This window comes from Myotis lucifugus, unplaced genomic scaffold, assembly GCF_000147115.1.
Source record: "Myotis lucifugus unplaced genomic scaffold, Myoluc2.0 scaffold_632, whole genome shotgun sequence".
In the NCBI taxonomy this organism is placed as follows: Eukaryota; Metazoa; Chordata; class Mammalia; order Chiroptera; family Vespertilionidae; genus Myotis; species Myotis lucifugus.
In genome coordinates, this window is record NW_005871680.1 from 118,031 (window position 1) to 124,165 (window position 6,135).

General features: G+C 44.8%; 1 non-coding gene across 1 annotated transcript; it reads left to right on the forward strand.

The window, feature by feature from the left end:
* Positions 1 to 1,676: 1,676 nt before the first annotated feature.
* On the forward strand, positions 1,677 to 1,879 carry LOC111823715. Its single transcript, XR_002826786.1, has one exon. It is a non-coding gene; the product is annotated as a small nucleolar RNA SNORA74 (small nucleolar RNA).
* Positions 1,880 to 6,135: the final 4,256 nt, after the last annotated feature.

A 6,135-nucleotide genomic window follows, 5' to 3' on the forward strand; every position in this document is an offset into this window, starting at 1 on the left:
TGAGGGAGGAAAAGGGCCCTCTATGATAGGCAGGGAGGGGTGAGAGAACCCCACCTTGAGGGGGAGGGACAGGGAGGAGGAGGTTCCTTCATGGAGGGGGCAGGGCAGGGGGATGAGAACCCCACTTTGAGGGGGAGGGGCAGGGAGGAGGAGGTTTCCTTCATGGAGGGGGCAGGGCAGGGGGACAGAGAACCTCACTTTGAGGGGGCAAGCAGTGGGGAAAGGGAACCCCAGTTTGAGGGAGAAGGGCAGGGAGGAGACAGAACCCTACATGGAGGGGAGAGCCTGGGGGGATAGGGAACCCTACTTTGAGACAGCAAGGATTTTGGCACAGGTCCTTAAATAGAGGGCAGGGCAGGGGGAGAGGGCATCCTCCATGGGGGTAGCAGGGCAGGGAGGACCAAGGACCCCACATAGTCTGAGCAGGATAGTGGGGTTAGGGCACCATCCATGGAGGGGCCAGGGAAGGGGGGACAGGGAAGTAGAGATAGGTAACAGGGGAAGCAGACCCCTCCATGGAGAGTCCCCCGTTCCCCCACGGTGGGGCCCTTGTTTCCTAGCCCTGCCCCTTCGCAGCATTCCCTGTCCTACCTGTCCATCGGCCCCTCCCCTGGTCCCTGTCCCCTTCCCATGGAGGGGCCCCTGTCTCCCCTGCTCTGACCACTCTGTGGTTGGTCCCCTTATCCCTCTGCCTTTTCCCTCCATGGAGGGTCTTCTGTTTCCCTGCCCTGACCCCTCACTCACAGGCATCTGAGGGGCATATGTTCTGGTCTCTCCAGTGTTCATCTCTCCTGCCTCCAGGCCGAGTGTCCACTCTCTGTACCTGAAGCACATTCTCACCTTCTTCATCTGTCTAAATCCTACCCGTGCTCTCAAGACACATCTCAAATATCATTTCAAATGTCAAATCACAAACAGGGGAAGGTGGGTGGGGGGTGGAGGGTGGGGGGTGGAGGGTGGAGGCTGGGGAGTTGGGGGTGGGGGTGGGGGATGGGAGGTGGGTGGGTGGGTGGTGTGGGGTATGGGATGTGGGGTGGCGGGTGGGGGTAGGGGTGGGGGGTAAGAGTGGGAGGTGGGGGTGAGGGGTAGTGGTGGGGGATGGGAGCTGGCGGGTGGGGGGTGGGGATGGCAGGTGGGGGCTGAGGGTGTGGGGTGTGGGGTGGCAGGTGGGGGTGGCATGTGGGGAGTAGGAGGTAGGGTTGGTGGGTGACAGGTGGGGGAAGGAGAAGAGGGCATGGGGGGGGGGTAAATGGTGATGGAAGGAGACTTGAAGGCAGTGAACACACAATCCAATATACAGATGATGCATTATAGAATTGCACACCCGACCTATGCAATTTTATTAATGAATGTCACACAAATAAGGTTGATTAAAAATAAGTAAAAGGTGGGTCTTTTGAGATTGATTAGGTTATGAGGGTGGAGCCCTCATAAATAGGATTAATACCCTTTTCAAAGATATCCCATGCTAGGCTTATCAGGAGATGACTTTATATGTTATATAAATGTCTAACCACTATTTTGTACACTTGAAACTAATATTGAATGTCATCCCGAATTGAAAAAAAAATTAAAGTAGTAAAACAATTTTTAATAAAAATAAAAATACAAATCAGAGTGATCTTTAAAAAATATAAATCAGATCATTTCACTCTGTGCCTAAAAGCCTTAAGCGCTCCAGCAGGGGTCAGCTCTCCAGACAGAATCATGCCTGTGAGGGTGTTACACTGCTGGGAGAGGAATGCCCTGTCTTCTTCCTCCAGTTGCTCCCTTCACTGTTCTGGTGACGTGTGGCACTGGTACAAGGCAGTACTGTGCTTCCTTGAGAGTGAGCTAAGCATCACTTTGGCTGCTTAGTTGTAGTGTGGGAGTAGACACAGAAACAATAAATTTAAGCCTTAAAGATTCTAACAGCATTTCGACCCACCAAATGGACCTCTATCCTCCCTTCCCTACACTCCAGCCAGCCTGGCTCATCCAGCCTTGAGGAAAGAAGGCAGGGACAGTGCTGCTCAGGAAGCCAGTGAGCATGCCTGTGATCGGAAGTCTGGAGAGAGCTCCAGTTCTCTTAGGATAGAAATCGAGGGATGAATCTGCTGAAATCAGCCACCCATGAGGGGACTCTACTTTTCACTACCTGATGAGGGCATCACACCTGCATGATCCTGCCATGCTCTCGCTCCCCTGTAGCATCCCAGGGGACCTATGAATCAGCCACAACAGGAAGCAGCTCTCTGGCCTTTGAGAATCCACAGACCCTCTGCAAAGCCCTTAAGCTCACAGGGCTGATCTCAGACTACAGATCCCAGACATCTTAAATCCTGGGAAGCAGCCTCTTTTGACTTTTTCATTCTCCTCCTACAAACAATGCCAGGTCTGTGTCTTCTGTACACTGCTCAAAGATGTGTGAGGACCCAGCAGGTGGCAGCTGGACCTGGTATACCCTGGGACATTTGCTGAGTGGCCTCAGACCCAACACTGACACTGAGCTTGAACCTGCATCAATCTGGTGTACACCACTCACCTCTACCTGGGGACTCCCTGAGCACCTACCTCATGCAACTTGAATGCTTCCAGAGACTCTTTCATTCACTGAGACTAACAGGCACCCAGCAGATGGAGGCAGACAGGGAGGCAGAGCATGGTGTGCTCTGGGACTTTTGCTGACCTGTCCCCAGGCTCAATGCTAGTAAAAGCCAGCTTTGGTGCCCTGCTTGGACCCTCCTGTGCTCACTCAGCCTCTGTAGAGGCTGTCACACATTGTGAATTGCTTTGTAGATGCAAATAGATTGCCCTGGGCCAGTCACATAAAGCATCTGACATTGTTCAGCACCAGAGTCCCTCCCAGGAAGCCTCAGGACCAACACGCCCAGTGGCAGCTTCCAAGCACATCAGAGCAGGATACAATTAGCCTCACAAGCTGCATATCCAAAGAGAGATCTAAGCAGGCACCAGAACCTGCTGAGATGAATATCGCTCCACCTGGTCAACACCTGTCAGCAGCTCATACACTGCACTGTAGGCAGGGTACACTGGTCCCAGCCAACTAGCCTGAGCATCGACTCAATACATGCATGGGCCAATAGCCATCAAGAATCAACTACCACAGGAAGGTTCACATAACATACATGGGACATCCCTGGAGCACTCAACTCAGGTGATCAAGAAAACCTTGCCACTGGGTTCCACAGGACACCTACTACACAAAGTCACACTACCAAGGCTTGGGTTCTAATACAAAGAAACAAACACACAGAGGCAGCCAAAATCCAAAGAAACATGCCCCGAATTTAAGAACAGGAGACACATCCAGAAAAAATGCTAAATGAAGTGAAGGCAAGCAATATACCAGATACAGGGTGTTTTAAAAAAAATGGTTGTAAGGATGTTAATAGAAGTTAGGCGAAGAATGGATGAAATCAGTGGGAACTTGAAAACTGATAGTAGGCATGAAAAAGAACATTTAAGCCATATAAAAGATCCAGTCAGAAATAAAGAGTACAACCTCTGCAATGAAGAATACACTAGAGGAAATAAATGGTTGGATGAAGCAGAGAATCAAATTAGTGATTTGGAAGAGAAGGTCACAGAAGACAAAAGCAGAAAAAAGAAAAAAATGATTTTTAAAAATGAGGACTGTTTAGGGGACTTTTGGGACAACATGAAGCATAACATCCACATTATAGGAGTACAAGAAGGAGAAAAGAAAGATTAAGGGACTACAGCCTATTAAAAGAAATAATGACCGAACACTTCCCTAACCTGGTGAAGGAAAAGACACAAGTACAGGAAGTCCAGAGTACCAAAGGAGATGAACACAAAAAAACACGACACCAAGACACATCATAATTAAAATAACAAAGATTAAAGACAGGACATCTTAAAAGCAACAAGATAAAGACAGTCAGTTACCTACAAGGGAGCTCCCATAAGATTGTCAGCTTGTTTCTCTGCAGAAACATACCAGGTCAGTAGGGGTTGGCACAAAATATTCTAAGTAATGAAAAGCTAGGACCTTCAACCAAGACTACTTTACCCAGCAAGGCTGTCATTTAAAATGGATGGAGAAATAAAGAGCTTCGCAGACAAGAAACAGCAAAGAAGTGTGTTACCACCAAACATTAGTATAAGAACTATCAAGAAGGAATAAAAGGGAAACAGAGTTAAAAGAATAAAACATATCTATGAATAATCACTTTAAATGTAAGTGGCTTAACTGCTTCAATTAAAAGGCATGATAGCTGAATCGATAAGAAAACAAGAACCATATATATGCAGTCAATAAGAGACCTACCTCAGAATGAAAGATATACAGACAAAAAGCAAGGAGAGGGCAAAAGATATTTCATGCAAATACAAACGAAAAAAAAGCTGGGGAGGTAATACCTATAGCTGACAAAATAGACTTTAAAACAAAGGCTATATTGAGCAATATGGAAGGACACCACAGAATGATAAAGGGAGCAATCCAACAAGAGGATATAACCCTTGCAAACATGTATTTCCTCAACATAAGAGCACCTAAATGTGTAAATCAAGTCCTGATGTACATAAATGGAGAGTTAAACAATAATATACTCATAGTAGGGCATTTTAATACCACCTTGGCATCAATGGCTGGATTTTCCACACAGAAAATCAGGAAGGAAAGTGTAGCCTTAAATAACACACTAGATCAAATAGATTTAATTGGTATATCAGAGCATTTCACCCAGAAGCAGTAGAATATACATTCTTTTTAAGTGGACGTACAACATGTTCTAGGATACACCACATGTTAAGACACAAAAACCAGTCTCAGTAAATTTAAGAAGAATGAAATCATATCAGGAATCTTATCTGACCATAACTGTATACAACTGGAAGTCACTGAGAAAAAAACTGATATACAGGTGATCTATTACTTAATTGTACACACCTAAAACCACCCTGCCCCAATAAATTTATTAAGAGAAATAAAAGCAATGAAAAGCAAAAAATAAAATAAAAATCTGGAGATACACAGTGGCGAGAATTGCATGTCAATATACGTAATGTATACTTAACTGTGGTTAAAACTCTAAATCTTATATTTATTTGACCACACTAAAAATGAATAATATAGGATTGAAAAAAAAACAGAAAAAGAAAAAGATAAATCTGCAAAACATAGAAAGTCTTGGAGGCTAATTAACATGTTACTAAACAATGAATGGTTAACAATGAGATCATAGACAAAATCAAATGATACCTTGAAACACATGGAAATGAGAGCACAACAATCCTAACTCTATGGAACACAGCATAAGCAGTCCTAAGAGGGAAATTCATAACATTACAGGCCTACCTCAAGAAACAAGAAAAATCTGAAATACATCATCTAACTTTACACTTAGAGGAACTAGTGCAAAAAAAAAAAAACAACAACAACAAAAAAGACACCACAAAGTGAGAATAATAAAGAAATAATAAAGATCAGAGCAGAAATAAACAAAACAGTAAAAAACAAACAAGTGATCAATGAAGCACGGGCCATTGTGTGTCAGTGGTTAGAGCTATGGTCCACGCACCAAAGGATCATGGGTTCGATTCCCAGTCAAAGGCACGTACCTGGGTTGCAGGTTCACCCGTGCCCCCTGTTGAGGTGTGTGTGTGTGAGAGAGACAACCATTTGATGTGTGTGTCTCACATTGATGTCTCTCTCTCTCTCTCTCTCTCTCTCTCTCTCTCTTTCCCCTCCCTCCCTCCCTCCTTCCCTCTTCTCTAAAAAAAAAATTCATTGGAAAATATATCCTTGGTGAGGATTAAAAGAAAAAACAACTTCTCAACAAACGCACATGCTGGACTGGATGGCTTCACAGTGTATTTCATCAAACATTCAGAGAAGAACTAATACCTGTTCTCCTCAAACTCATCCAAAACACTCAAGACAAGGGAAGATATCCAAGCTCATTTTATGAGTCCAGCATTATCCTAATCCCCAAACCAGAATAAGAATTTACAAAGAAAGAAAATTATAGGCCAATATCCCTGATGAACATAGATGCTAAAATCCTCAACAAAATATTGGCAAACTGGATTCAGTAATACATTAAAAAGATTACACAACATGATGAAGTGGGATTTATTCCGGGGATGCAAGCTTGGTACAGGATC